The sequence below is a fragment of the Bufo bufo genome, chromosome 5, assembly GCF_905171765.1.
Source record: "Bufo bufo chromosome 5, aBufBuf1.1, whole genome shotgun sequence".
In the NCBI taxonomy this organism is placed as follows: Eukaryota; Metazoa; Chordata; class Amphibia; order Anura; family Bufonidae; genus Bufo; species Bufo bufo.
In genome coordinates, this window is record NC_053393.1 from 100,694,182 (window position 1) to 100,710,395 (window position 16,214).

Genomic DNA, 16,214 nt, shown 5'->3' on the forward strand with positions numbered 1-16,214 from the left:
ACCTATTGTCAAATGGTGGATCCTGTGTTATCTATATATAGGCGATATTTGCCATTGTAATCCATTCTGCAATGATAATGAGATAACTGACGAATAATTGATCTGTACAGATCGAGAAGTGATGCCTATCATTAGACTTAGTGGCCTGTGTGAAAACTGCACAATTTTAGGATTTTTTTCTTTTATATATAGATGACATAGAAAATTCAAAACAGAATCACCAAAATATTAAAAAATATGTTTAACATAAAAAAAAACTAATGTAAACGCATTCCCTTTAAGAACCTGTCAATGCTAAAATAAAATAAGACATGAAAGGAAAAAAAATCATTAAATGGAAAAATAGCAACTCTGGAATTTGGCCAAGAAAGGCCACCAAAAGGTGGAATCATTAACCCTAGACCCAATTCTTCTGATAGGTGTTGGTTTCAGCATTGAGATTTGGATACACCTAAAGCTTACCTAACTTTTAACCTGTAGGATAACAGCATCATACATGTACAGTGCTGGAAACTGGGACAGAAATCCCAGCACCGTATAGCTACGGTGCTCTGATCGGGCGCAGGAGCTGCGTCCGCCCGATCAGCTGCAAGGGTCCAGCAGCCACTGATAGCCGGACCCCTGCTGTATGAGCCGGCATCAGTGAAAACACTGATGCTGGCGCATAAACCCTTGCACTGCCGCGGTCAGCGCTGGCCGCAGCACGTGCTGTATCCTGCCAGGTGCGGGGTGTCAATCGGGTCCCCGTGTTGCTGTGACTGGGACCCGATGGCAGGGAAGGCAGAGCGATGCCTTCCTTAGGCATTGTGGCTGCCTGCCACGACAGCCTGTGAGATCCAGCCCCCTGAATCTCACAGGCAGGAAGCTGTAAGTGTATACCTACAGCCAATGCATTACAATACAGAAGCATTGTAATGCATTGTAAAGGGGATCAGACCCGAAAAAGTTGAAGTTTCAGAGTGGGACAAAAAAATTAAGTGAAAAAAGAAGTAAAAAATTTAGTTTTCCAAAAAAATTAAAAGTTTCATGTAAAAAAAAGGGCCCTTTTCCCCAAAAAAAGAAAAAAAATTAAAATAGTTTTTAAAATAGGTAAAAAACGGAAAGGAAACATTAGGTATCACCGCGTCCGTATCGACCGGCTTTATAAAAATATCACATGATCCACCCAGTCAGGTGAACGCTGTAAAAAAAAAAAAAAAAAAAAACAACTGTGTCAAAAAAGACATTTTCTGGTCACCTTGCCTCACAAAAAGTGTAATACCAAGTGATCAAAAAGTATTAAGTACCGCAAAATCATACCAATCAAACAGTCATCTAATCCCGCAAAAAATGAGCCCCTACCTAAGACAATCACCTAAAAAAATATATATATATATATTAAAATAGGGCTCTCATAAAATGGCAACACAAAAATAAGATTTTATTCTGTTCAAAAATGATTTCACGGTGTAAAACTTAACAAAAATAAAAACGATAGACATATTAAGAATCGCTGAGTCTGTAACAACCTTCTCTATACAAATATCACATTATAGGTCCCCTCAGATGAAAGCTGTAAAAAAAAAATCATATATATATATATATTTAAACTATGCCAAAACAGCCATTTTTTTTTCACCTTGCCTCACAAAAAGTTTAATACCAAGCGATCAAAAAGTCTTATGTACCTCAAAATTGTACCAGTCACCTCACGCCACAAAAAATTCACCCCCACATAAGGCAATCATTAAAAAAATAAAAACCAATGGCACCCATAAACCTATCTATTAAAATCTGTGCTGCAAAAGCCATATGGCGCTCCTTCCGATTCCGAGTCCTGCCATGTGCCACCCCAGCAGTTTACCACCACATATGGGGTGTTTCCATTATTCAGGAGAAAGTGGGTAACAAATTATGGGGTGATTTTTCTCCTGTTACCCCCTGTGAAAATAAAAATTTAGGACTAAAGCAACATATTATTGGAAGAAACAAAACTTTTCATTTTTACAGCCAAGTGTTTCCAAACTGCGTAAAACGCTTAGGGGGTCAAAGTGCTCAGTACCCCCCTTAATATATTCTTTAAGGGGTGTAGTTTCCAAAATGGGGTCAGTTTTTGAGGGTTTCCACTGTAGGGGTACATCAGCGTCTCTTCAAATACAAAATGGTGCCTAAAAACCATTCTAGCGAAATCTGCCTCCAAAATCCATATAGCGCTCCTTTCCTTCTGACCACTGCTACGTCCCCATAGAGCAGTTTACCACCACATATGGGGTATTTCTGTAAACTTCAGAATCCGAGTAATATACATTGAGGTTTGTATAATTAATTAGATTAACACCATCATCCAGGACTGTATTGAGAACCTACGTTTTAATTAAAGGGGTTGTCAGAGTTATTTTTTTATTCTTTCTATGTTTCTAACTAGGCAAATGTAACATCTTTCCAATTAACTCACTTTATCTCCAGTGGCTGGTTTCTCAGATTTCACTGACGGTCACATGACCTGTGATGTCAGCTTCTCTCCCTGCTCTGATAATGTTGGTGCACAAGCCTGAGAGATCTCTATGGGAGACATCACTGTGCTGGCCACGCCCCCCTGCACTGCCGACTGCTGCTTATTGCTCTCTCCCAGGATCCTTAACCCCTTCAGCTGCACAGACTCAGGGCTCGAGTGTTTACTGTGTAGCTGCAGGCAGTGAGGAGACAAATGCTGGGCACAGGAGCTGAAATTAAGTTCTGCAGAGCATTGCAGGTAGGAGGAAGATCCTGTGTGTATTAGCAGTGTCATTGTACAGCTAGGACTTCCAGTTCTACACATACAATATGCTGCTGAGTCTCCCAGCAGGCAGACATGTCACTCAGGGCAGTACTTGTATTCACTCCCTTAGCATTCCAGGGGGAGGGGCAGATATTGTTTTTATTGCAAGTAAACAAAGGGCTAGAAGAGAACCAGGGAAATAAGGAAATAGATATTTTTTTGCCTAAAACTTGCTTAGCTTAGTTATATATTGCTGACCATCAGATTTACAGTGCTATATCTTTTTTTTCCATAACTCGGACAACCCCTTTAAATATAAAAATGACTAATCAAAAATAATTCATGTAATATTTCATCAATCCTAACATATATAAATCAATAATACATAAAAACTTGATAAAACATATAAGGAAATATATAAAAAATAATAATAATAATAATAGTCCAAATGCGCATGCGCACTAGTGCGCAGGCGCGGGATCTGGCAGAGGGACGGGTAGGATTGCGGAGGCGGCGCTGAGCTGTAGAAGGCGGCACAGAAGACAGCGAAGGCGGCGCTGGGCACCGGACGGTCGAGGGGTGCGGCCGGGCACCCTGTATTAACGGACCTCCACTTGGGCACCTTAAGTTAGTGATTGACAGGTTATAAAAACCAATTTTTTGGGCAAATAGAGCCACAGTGAAGTTTAATAAGGCCATTTTAGGATTATTCTTATTACTCCGTACATGAGCATATGTTTAGGTTATAGGGGTAAAATCTCATGACAGAATTCCTTTAATTATTGATTTCTATATGTTAGGATTGATTAAATATTACATGAATTGTGCTTAATTAGTCCTTTTTATATTTAATTAAAACGTAGGTTCTCAATACAGTCCTGGATGATAGTGTTAATCTAATTAATTATACATATGTCCTTTTGTGAGGTTTTACAAGGTTAGGCCTCATGCACACGACCGTTGTGTGCACCCGTGGCCATGTGCCGTTTTCGGTTTTTTTTTCGCGGACCGATTGACTTTCAATGGGTCTGTGGAAAAATCGGAAAATGCACCGTTTTGCAGCCGCATCCGTGATCCGTGTTTCCTGGCCGTGAAAAAAATATGACCTGTCCTATTTTTTTCACGGCCAACGGTTCATGGACCCATTCAAGTCAATGGGTCCGTGAAAGAACACGGATGCACACAAGATTGGCATCCGTGATCCGTGGCCCGTAGGTTAGTTTTTATACAGACGGATCCGAAGATCCGTCTGCATAAAAGCTTTTTCATAGCTGAGTTTTCACTTTGTGAAAACTCAGAACCGACAGTGTATTCTAACACAGAGGCGTTCCCATGGTGATGCTTCAGGTTAGAATATACTAATAGAACTGTGTACATGACTGCCCCCTGCTGCCTGGAAGGTGCTGCCAGGCAGCAAGGGGCAGCCCCCCCCCCCCCCCTGTAGTTAACACATTGGTGGCCAGGGGGGCCGCCCCCCCCCCCCTCCCTCCCCTGTAGTTAACACATTGGTGGCCAGTGCGGCCGCCCCCCCCCCCCTCCCCTGTAGTTAACTCATTGGTGGCCAGTGGGCCCCCCCCCCCTCCCTCCCCTGTAGTTAACTCGTTGGTGGCCAGTGGGTCCCCCCCTCCCTCCCCTGTAGTTAACTCGTTGGTGGCCAGTGGGCCTTCTCCCCTCCCTCCTAATTAAAATCTCCCCCCTATCATTGGTGGCAGCGGTGTGTACCGATCGGAGTCCCAGTTTAATCGCTGGGGCTCCGATCGGTAACCATGGCAACCAGGACGCTACTGCAGTCCCGGCTGCCATGGTTACTTAGCAATTTGTAGAACCATTATACTTACCTGCGAGCTGCGATGGTCTGCGTCCGGTCGGGAGCTCCTCCTACTGGTAAGTGACAGGTCCGGCCGGGAGCTCCTCCTACTGGTAAGTGACATGACCTGTCACTTACCAGTAGGAGGAGCTCCCGGCCGGACCTGTCACTTACCAGTAGGAGGAGCTCCCGACCGGACGCAGACCATCGCAGCTCGCAGGTAAGTATAATGGTTCTACAAATTGCTAAGTAACCATGGCAACCGGGACTGCAGTAGCGTCCTGGTTGCCATGGTTACCGATCGGAGCCCCAGCGATTAAACTGGGACTCTGATCGGTACACTCCGCTGCCACCAATGATAGGGGGGAGATTTTAATTAGGAGGGAGGGGGGGGCCCACTGGCCACCAACGAGTTAACTACAGGGGAGGGAGGGGGGCCGGCCACACTGGCCACCAATGAGTTAACTACAGGGGAGGGGGGGGCCGGCCGCACTAGCCACCAATGAGTTAACTACAGGGGAGGGGGGGGCCGGCCGCACTAGCCACTAATGAGTTAACTACAGGGGAGGGAGGGGGGCCGGCCACACTGGCCACCAATGAGTTAACTACAGGGGAGGGGGGGGGGCCGGCCGCACTGGCCACCAATGAGTTAACTACAGGGGAGGGGGGGGGCCGGCCGCACTGGCCACCAATGTGTTAACTACAGGGGGCAGTCATGTACACAGTTCTTTTAGTATATTCTAACCTGAAGCGTCCCCATCACCATGGTAACGCCCCTGTGTTAGAATATACTGTCGGATTTGAGTTTCACGATGTAATTCAAATCCGACCGGTATATTCTAACATAGAGGCGTTCCCATGGTGATGGGGACGCTTCAAGTTAAAATATACCATCGGATTGGAGAAAACTCCGATCCGATGGTATATTAACTCCTGACTTTACATTGAAAGTCAATGGGGGACGGATCCGTTTGAAATTGCACCATATTCTGTCAACGTCAAACGGATCCGTCCCCATTGACTTGCATTGTAATTCAGGACGGATCCGTTTGGCTCCGCACGGCCAGGCGGACACCAAAACGACTTTTTTTTCATGTCCGTGGATCCTCCAAAAATCAAGGAAGACCCACGGACGAAAAAACGGTCACGGATCACGGAAAAACAGAACCCCGTTTTGCGGACCGCAAAAAAATACGGTCGTGTGCAGGAGGCCTAAGGCCTCCTGCACACGACCGTTTTTTTCCCCCGTTTACTGGCCGTTTTTTTTGCGTTCCGTATACGGTCCATATACGGAACCATTCATTTCAATGGTTCCGCAAAAAAAAACTGAATGTACTCCGTATGCATTCTGTTTCCGTATTTCCGTTCCGTTTAAAGATAGAACATGTCCTATTATTGCCCGCAAATCATGTTCCGTGGCTCCATTCAAGTAAATGGGTCTGCAAAAAAAAAACGGAACACATACGGAAATGCAGCCGTTTCCGTTCCGTTTTTGCGGAACCATCTATTGAAAATGTTATGCCCAGCCCAATTTTATCTATGTAATTACTGTATACTGTATATGCCATACGGAAAAACGGAACAGAAACACAACGAAAACAAAAAACGGAACAACGGATCCGTGAAAAACGGACTGCAAAACACTGAAAAAGCCATACGGTCGTGTGCAGGAGGCCTAAACCTTTTTTTTAACAGAGCACCTTATTCCATAAATCGAGACAGGTGAGCCATCACATAACTATTTATATATTGAGGTTTATTTTGCTGTTAACCCTTGCTGTGTTGCAAGAAAATATTGATCAAATTTACCAAAAAATTTTCCTTTAATTCTTGTGGAACACCTCAAGGGTTAACAACGTTTGTAACATCAGTTTTGAATAATTTAAGGGGTTTTAGTTTCTAAAATTGGGTCATTTATGGGTGGTTTCCATTACGTAAGCCCCCTCAAAATCACTTAACTGAATTGGTGCTTAAAAAAATGGTTTTGGAAATTTTTTAGAAAATTTTAAAAAGAGCTTCTAAACTTCTAAGCCTTCTAACATCCTAAAAAAATAAAATGACATTAACAAAATTATGCCAACATAAAGCAGACATATGGTGAATGTTGATTGATAACCATTTTAGGATGTATTACAATCTGTCTTAAAAGTAGAGAAATTAAAATTTAGAAAATTGTTAATTTTCCAAATTTGTGGAAAATTTTGGATTATTTTATAAATAAAAGATGAAATATATCGACTCAAATTTACCACTGTCATGAAGTACAATGTGTCACAAGAAAAAATTCTCAGAATGACTTGGATAAGTAAAAGCGTTCCAAAGTTATTACCACATAAAGTGACATGTCAGATTTGCAGAAATCGGCCTGAAATTTAAGGTAAAAAGTGGCCTGGTACTGATAGGGTTAAACAAACTCTAAATTTCTCAATAGTACAGTGTGTGTGTACATGATGAATAACACTATTTCTGGCCACTATATGACTTGTATCTGGCATTTTCTGTGCATTCATACATGGTGTGGGGGGGGGGGGGGGACCAGTTCCAATCCACTGCACACAGAAAATAGAGGAAAATTTGCTTCCTAACCTTCTCTTATGCACTCACAAGCAGCCAAAAGAGCATGGTGAGAATTACAGAGAAGTACTAACCTATATGGTTATGGATACAGTACTTAAGAAGTTTATATTTCAGCCCATGTAGCTCCACCTGTCTGTGTCTTATTTAATTCTTTCTGACTGCTTAAGCCTCACATCTCCATAGCCTTGCATTGACAAGTGCAATATGATTCTCCTGTGGAGCTCCTCCCATTTTGGACTAGATTAAGGCTACTTTCACACTAGCGTTTTGGCTTTCCGTTTGTGAGATCCGTTCAGGGCTCTCACAAGCGGTCCAAAACGGACCAGTTTTGCCCTAATGCATTCTGAATGGAAAAGGATCCGCTCAGAATGCATCAGTTTGCCTCCGTCCAGTCTCCATTCCGTTCTGGAGGCGGACACCAAAACGCTGCCTGCAGCGTTTTGCTGTCCGCCTGACGAAGCGGAGCCAAACGGATCCGTCCTGGCACACAATGTAAGTCAATGGTGACGGATCCGTTTTCCCTGACACAATCTGGCACAATAGAAAATGGATCCGTCCCCCATTGACTTTCAATGGTGTTCATGACAGACCCGTCATAGCTACAGAAGACATAATACAACCAGATCCGTTCATGACGGATGCAGGCGGTTGTATTATTGTAACGGAAGCATTTTTGCAGATCCATGACGGATCTGCAAAAAAAGCTAGTGTGAAAGTAGCCTAAGGCATTTTCAAAGTGAAAAACAATTAGCAAGGAAGGGGGGGTGGGGATTGCTGATAAGACGTATTACAAAGTTTCTTGTGGTTGCCTGTACTATTGATTTAAGGAAAGTTGTTGAAAAGTTAGTGACCATTTAACAGAAGAGATTAGAGCTCATGATAGGTTACAAGAGTTACGGATTTTCAAGAGAATTTCTCAAACCTGAAAGCGTCACAGTAACTGGGGAATGTAAATTCTGGTTTCCCAGCCAGCAGACCTTGAAGCTCCACTGTCATAAAACGGTGGCACTTGAACATCTATAGAATTCCCATGAAGGGTTAAAAGAGCAGGTAGTTGTCCTATTTGCATGCTAGAATGGTTTAAAGAGATATGAGACGTAAGGGCAATTTCTGCTGTACTGGCAGATACCTTCAGACCCCAGCATAATAATCAACTCACATAGTACAATATATTAGGGAATAGCTGTACATGCAATTCACTAATATGTTATGCAAAATCTATCCAAACCACTGAATTGGAAGTTATGCTAGCTTACAGATTTTGCTGATAAGGTAAATTAACCAAATTGGCACACTTTTCAGCAAATAATTATGTGAGGCATATAGTATAGTTTGATGTAGCGCATGAATTACAATGGTAATAAGCCATTGGTGGGCTGGGAATCACAATGTCAGCAGAAACTATCCCTGTTATGTTCTCTTATTTTGTGGTGGTCTCTGGCTGGGCCCGATTTGAAAGACCCCTTCCCCATCCTTGGTTAAAATGGATATCTCTGCATAGTGTATTAATGCCACTAGGTTGGGTGGGTTAGGGATTCATCTAAAAAGAGACATGCCAGTGATTCTGTAATGGCTGTGATGCAGCAGAGAGAGTGTGACTGATGCTGCATATCCCTGGGATAAGGTAGTCCACCAGGAAAGAAAGAGTGAGGTCTGTATATTTGTATGGGATTAAAGTATATTTTTCTCCCCAGAAACAGTGTCACACTTGTCCATGGGCTTCTTGTATTACAGCTCATTCCTGTTTAATGAAATAGCCATGGAGAAGAGTAGAATTTTTTGGTCTAATCAGGGACAACCACTTAAACCTTAAAGGAGATCTGTCAGTAACACTAGGTAGGGTCTAGGAGAGCAGTACAAACATACTCCTTGTGAAGTTTTTATTATCTGGAGTAGTGTGAATATGAACTTTTATTCTGCTATGCTCTACGCCACCAGTACACAGGAGGCAGAGATTTACTGTGAAGTGCTCTTTGAATTGATCTGCATTCTAAAAGGAGACCACTCGAGTTGTCACTCAGAGCAGACGGGAGGGTTTGTGAAGCAGAGCAATGCAGCGAGAACTTCACAATGAAGCCCTGCCCTGGACACTTGGAGGCGCAGAACATGGCAGAATAAAAGTTCATATTCACACTACTCCAGATCATAAAAGCCCCACAAAAGGTACGTTTGTCAGCCAAATAAAGGTCACAAAAAGTACCAGAAAATGACGAGGTTCACGCTGAAAATTGAAAAATAAACTAGACCGGTTTCTATTAAGGGAAAGTTTCTGTATACATCAGTGCAATCATAGAGGGATGCATTGTAAAGAACCTGCAGCTAAATTGCAGGATAATCACCATATCTCAGCTGAACAGACTTCTGTAAAGTAACCATACTTTCCTTGTTTCTTTCATTATAAATGTGTTCGAACACAATTCTTCTGGAGGCATTTAAATGTCAAATACATAGATTTGCTTATAAGATTATACAAATCCATAGAACAAGAAAAGTCTGCTTCGGGTAAACAATACAAGTGCACTTGATATTAGCATGTGCTCTCCTCTGTCTCCAGGCAGCAGAGCCCATATGTTGGACACGCATGATAAGAAGCTATATGGTTGTATTCAAACGTTTGTGGCACATGCACATATCTGTCACTATGGCCTACGATGGGCAGGCTGCTTAATGATGCAAGTGACACCACCTTTGATAAAAGACATGTCTCATAAATGCATTTGTACACTTGAGAGAAACCTTTAAAAGTGAGTTTCTTAACATATATTTTTGAAGAATGCATTGGCTTCAAACATTGTCCACTTTGCAGAAGAGAACATTTCTACAACCTAACATAGAAAAGAAGAGAGAAGAGAGGAGAGGAAGGGGAAGAGAGAAAAGACAAACTTGAGGAAAGACAGGGCACCACCAGACAGTACAAAGCAGAATTTCTATATACCCGTCACGTTCAGCACTTTATTTCCATCATGTATGACGTAGACTTCATTACTTCCTTTTAGAGTGCATGATCTGAACGTAGGTGCAAATATGTGGCAAGGTGGTTAAAGGGGTTTTCACAGAAAAAAATCATGTGTCCACAATCCACAAAAGGATAAGGGGAATAAGTGTCGGATCCGCACAGGTCCAATTGCTGTGGCCCCGGCCAATCATGGCAATGGGGGTCCCGTGTTCCCCTGTTTGAAGACAGCAGCAGGTGCAAATGTGTGCTGCCAATCCATTCAACTCTTTGAGACTGTCAGAGACTTCAAAGACTTGTACCTTTAAACACCATCCCATCCAAGCAGGGGACACAGGTGCCTCTTCTGGAGATTGTGGGGTTTTCAGCATGGATAACACTGACATATTGATAATGTGGATAACACTGACATAATGCTGTCAGTGTTATCCAATACAGTCCAGAACGCTAAGGGGTTACATAGCATCATAAATCAATATAATGCTATGCGACTCCGTCAGTGCTGGGAGGTCAGGATTGGAGCTGCTGGAGTGTGGAACTCGTTTGCCCTTAGTCTGTATTTCTTCAATCACTGAAGTCCCAGTCGATTAGCACTTGCAGATGTATTTTACTTTGCTAGGAGGTGCTGCCTAACTTTGGTTTTTGCATTGTTCTGTTAGCAGGACAAATATACTTTTGGTGTAGCTTTTATTACCAGTAGTGTGAATATAAATGTTATGCAAGCGAGTGTGGACCCACTGTGCCACTGATTGGCTATACCAGTGATGGCGAACCTTTTACAGACCGAGTGCCCAAACTGTAACCCAAAACCCACATATTTATCGTAAAGTGCCAACACCACAATGTAACCAGAATATTACAGTCCAGTATAGTATATCTATCATTTAGCTATAATAGCCTGCCTACATTTAGTGCGCTGCTTGTGCTGTTTATAGCGCGCTGTGCGCTGATAAATGGCAGGAAGAGTCTAAGGAATATTGATACGGCTTAGACATTTTCAAGGGTGTGGGTGCCCACAGAGAGGGCTCTGAGTGCCGCCTCTGGCACCCGTGCCATAGGTTCGCCACCACTGGGCTATACTCTGGAGGGGTGTGACTAAGCAACTACCTGGTCTTCACTAGAGCCTCTGATGGCGAGGATAGGCTTGGACCGTTAGGGTAGTTGGCAAGTGCCACTCCAGAGCAGTCTCCGAGTCAGTGGCAGCTGACCAGGGAGTCAAAGATACTGGTGCAAGCACTGAGGGAAAGTAGGTGGTCAGGAAGTCCGGAGTCAGGGCAGGCAGTGATCAAGCAAAGTCCATAAACGAAGTCCAAGGTCAGAGGCAGGCGGCAAACAAGCAAAATCCGATAAATCCAAAAGCAGGGTCCAGTACACAGAAGAGCAGAACTCCAAAAGAGGCTGGCATTTGTTCTTATATTGTGCTAGCACGAGCACCGCTGCTGGATTGTAGGGTGGTCATAACTATGGAAACAAGCAGTGCATGGTATGGAAAAATGAATCGAGCCAGCAAAGGAAGCAATAAGGATAATAACTAGGGATGAGCGAATCAAATTCATTTCTACTGCTAAAAACCTTTTACCGAACTCTGGTTCGGTTCCAAGTGGTAAATTTTTTTTGCGGCCCCGTAGAAATGAATGGGTCTGCATTTGATCCATAAAAAAATGCAAACCGAAAATACGTTTGTGTGCATGAAGCTTAAGTGTGTATACATATGTACATAGCTCTCAGTCACTGACAGTTGAACGGGAGCGGTCTTAAAAGGGATTGTCTCACTTCAGCAAGTGGCATTTATCATGTAGAGAAAGTTAATACCAGACACTTACTAATGTATTCAGATTGTCCACGTTGCCTCCTTTGCTGGCTTGGTTCCTTTTTCCATAACATGCACTGCTTGCTTCCATAGTTATGACCACCCTACAATCCAGCAGTGGTGCTCGTGCTTGCACAGTATAAGAAAAAATGCCGGCCTCTCTGGTGGCCGGGACCGTGGGAGCTCACGTAGGCTGGTGCTTTTTTCTATAGTGTACAAGCACAGCCATGCCGCTCCATAAAAGGTAGGTTTTGTACTGATCTCCCAGGCCTTACCTATTGCAGTCGACCGTTTAGCATAGTCCCTTTATAAAAAATATTATTATATTTTGCTAACAAGTAAAATGTAGCAAAGAAAAAACAATAAATCGGTAGTGCGTGCTACACTGCTGTCTGTACAGACCATCATTTTAGCTAGAATTTAAGTGACTTTATGTTGTATTAAAAAGCTAATACTTTGTGTTATTTGCGCACTGCCCGCCATCATGTCTGCCATTACTGTTAATTGAAGTTGTATGTCTAATTACGTGCGTAGGAGAATAACTTCGATGACCAAGAGACTGGGAAATCTGATCTATACTAAAATGCTTAGGCAATTATATTTCATGGAAAAGGGAAAACTGAGAGAGTATATGACTGCTATGGTCTTAAGTGCATAAGAAAACTGACACAGAGGATCTATTCACGGGGATCTGGCTAAAGGGGGATTAACTCAAATTAAACAGGGATGGAAAGAACTCAAAATATTTGTGGCTCTTTGAACGGCATTTATTTTAATTCACGAGATAACTGGAGATGTGTCTGCTGCAAACATTGCTGATGTCCCCACTTTTAATTTAAGCTCAATTTGGCAGAACAGAATGAAAGCGAGACACGCTTATAGGCAGCTGCATAGTAGCAAGAGCTTGAGTTTCATAGGCGTACAGCTTTACAGTAAGAATACATCTCAATCATGCTGTTTAGAAATGTGGTTTATAAATGTACATTAAAGGAGTTTTCCGAAATGTACATCCTCTGGATAGGTCATCAGTATCTGATCTGTGGGGGTCCGACACCCGGGACCCCCGCTGATCATCTGTTCAAGTGTCATCTGTGAGCGCTGCAGCCTACTCTCTGCGGTCACATGGCCTAGGCGCAGCTCAGCCCCATTGAAGTGAGCGGATTGACTTCAGGTGAAAGGAGCTTTCTCAAACAGCTGATCGGCGGGGGTCCAGGGTGTCAGACCCCCACCGATCAGATACTGCTGGTCATCAGTGAAAAAAAAATTAAGAAAACCCTTTTAAGGCTTGTCCCTGCAGCCCCCGTTCCACATAGACAACATCCAGATTCACATATACGGTAGGACATCCTTTATTCATCACTGTTGGACATAATGGAGAAGCTAGATGCATTGCTGTCCATGGTCCAGGTGACGGTTTACCTACCGGTGACTTGGGAGTCACATTTGGTTCTCAACCCTCGCTGTGCTGCTCGCCAGAGTAGCCTTCAGTTACTGTGAAGCCACATGCACTTGCTACAATGTAACACTCTTCAAAATATTACAGATTTACCCTATCCCCATAAAGCTCATTTTACATGGAATTTTTAAAGCAGTATGGAGGGCAGATTTTGATGCAGATGTTTGAGACAAGGTCAGAAAAAGATTCTAAAGGACTGGGAAATATATAAATCCTTCCTCCTGGAAGATCCACTTTAGGTTGGACTCAAAAAAGTGCATCAAACCTGAAAGAAAATTTACCTGTGTCCCCAGTCCGACTGCCGGTCTACGAACCCAAAGTCACAGGATCATAGATCCTTATGATGCTGTGAGTTTGGATCAGTAGATCTGCGGTCAAACATCAAGCTGCAAATTAAAATAGCCTAGAAAGGTTCATGCATTACACGGATATCCTATTCATTCATTTCAGCTGGCACCATTTAAAGGGGTTTTCCGGGATTTTGATACTGATGACCTATCCTCAGCATAGTTCATCAGTATCTGATCGGTGGAGGTCTGACACCCGGGACCCTTACCGATCAGCTGTTTGAGAAGGCACCAGCACTCTTGTCATCGCCACGGCCTTCTCTCAACTTACCAAGCACAGTGGCGTACATTATACAGCGGCTGTGCTTGGTATCGTGCTCAACCCTATTCACTTCTATGGGGTTGAGCGCAATACCAAGCACAGCTGCTGTATAATGTACACCGCTGTGCACGGAGAAGGCCACAGCGCTCAAAGGAGCGCCGGTGCCTTCTTCATAAGCAGCTGATCAGCAGGGGTCCCGGGTGTCGGACCTCCACCGATCAGATACTGATGACCTATCCTGAGGATAGAGAAAAAAATACAAACCAAATAAAGTACAACAATGCCATAGTAAAAGAAAATATTTTGTCACCAAAAATGATAAAAGCAGAGTGGACCCAGCATGTGGAACCTGTACTCCCTGAATTTTATGGTGGCCATTATGGAACATAACAGGTAGCATTTAGTGTTAGATTCCCGTCTTACCGAGATCGCCTTGACGTTTGGCAGACGGGCCCAAATAATTTTGTACAAAATGTATTTGCCAAGAATCTCACATTTACAAAATAAGCGTAGCATTAGCACCAGAATACTTTCTAGAACTATGGCATTATTGTACGTTATTTGTGTGTGCAGAGTGCTGCTGCATTGTGTTTTTTCTTTGTGTATTTGCCATGGCAGTGTGCACCTGTGCATTGGGATGTGCTGACTGACCCCCTTTTTCTTTGCACTATCCTGAGAATAGGTCATCAGTATCAAAATCCCGGAAAACCCCTTTAAGGGTAAGCGCATAAGTTCAGGATATTAGCCATCTCAGATCTTGCTGCAAGTTTTGGGCAAGTATGCGGCAAAATGGATTCACTATGAATTTCACTCCGGCTACACTGTAATGAACTTTCATCCAACTGCCCTGAACTGTATTCCGATGCAAAGTTTACCTGCACAAATCCACAGGCAAAATCTGCAGCAAATCTGCCATCTGTCCATTCATCGTCATACTTTATTTCCTTTTGTCTGATGGTGGAGAATGTGTGTTGCAGGGGAAATGAACACTACATCTCCCAACATCCACATATTGCCATTTGCTTTCCTCCAAGCATTTAATCTTGTCTGATTTTACATCAGCAAAGGTCCTCGATAAAACAGAGTATGTCAGAAAACTGACGTAGAAGAGGTCACATAGGAATAGCCTGCAATGCTACAGAAAAAGTTATATATGAGACTGTACAACCACCACCTATTACTAATGTTGATTGCCCCCTGCCCCGACTTATTAAATAACGACAATTTAAAAGAAAATTATTTCAGTTATGAGCAATGAAAAGAAATAAAGTGAGCTGGCTGTGCTTCTAATTACAACTTTTAATCAGAGATACAATGGGGATTTAGTTGAATACAGTAAGATATGTGTCGACAATCATGATTCGAATGCTTTGAAAGAGGGACTATGGGAATAGAAAGCAATTATTTTACATGCACTTAAATATGAAAGTTTATTATTTGTTTGCACTTTAATCGCTCAATATTTTATACCATTTTAATAATAGATCCTATTATGTGACAGAAGTAAATATCTAGGGGAAGGAAAAGAAACTGGTAAAGACTAGCAGCAGAAAAAAACAACAAGACGGCTTAAATACTGTAACACAATGACAGCCAAGTCTTTACTCAGTGCTAACAACCCTCTCTACACAAAGCACATCATAATTACTTAAAAGAACAGAATTAGGAAATAAACCCTTCCACCAGATCTCATATAGTGAATTACAGGAACATCAGGCCGAATCGGTGTCGATAGCGAAGATTCTTAGAAGTTGCCTTTTAGGCCGTGTTCACATGCATCAAATTTGTACAGTACAATGCACGTGCCTTGGCTTTTAACAAAACCTCAACCCCTTCACACGCACAAAAACCACAACGGCAAACTGTTCTGTACTTGCTATGGATTCTGACCATTGTAATGCAACGGCCAACATAAAAACATACAAAATTATAAAATTGGATCTAGAATATGACAGTGCTGAAAATCTGTTTTTAAAAACTGCTGTAGAATACTGATGAGAGAGAAGCCTTCATGTGACACTGACAGTTATAAAACAATGTAATATTAGCATTTGCGTTTAGGCTGTGGAGGCCATAGAAGAAACCACGACCGTATGTATTTTGCGGTCCGCAAAACACAGATCTGCAAAAAATAAGGATTTTGCGGAAGGGAACAGCTGTTCCCTAATAGTACACTACTATCTTTGTCCGTAATGCGGACAATAGGACATGTTCTATTTGTTTGCGTAACGAACATACGGAAACGGAATGCACACGGAGTAACTT

At 42.7% G+C, this 16,214-nt stretch overlaps 1 protein-coding gene across 2 annotated transcripts in view; it reads right to left on the reverse strand.

Annotated features, from left to right (window-relative positions):
- Nucleotides 1-16,214, reverse strand: part of LOC121001736 (polyamine-modulated factor 1-binding protein 1-like) — a 370,872-nt gene that overhangs the window by 293,377 nt on the left and 61,281 nt on the right. The gene's annotated exons all lie outside the window — the stretch shown is intronic.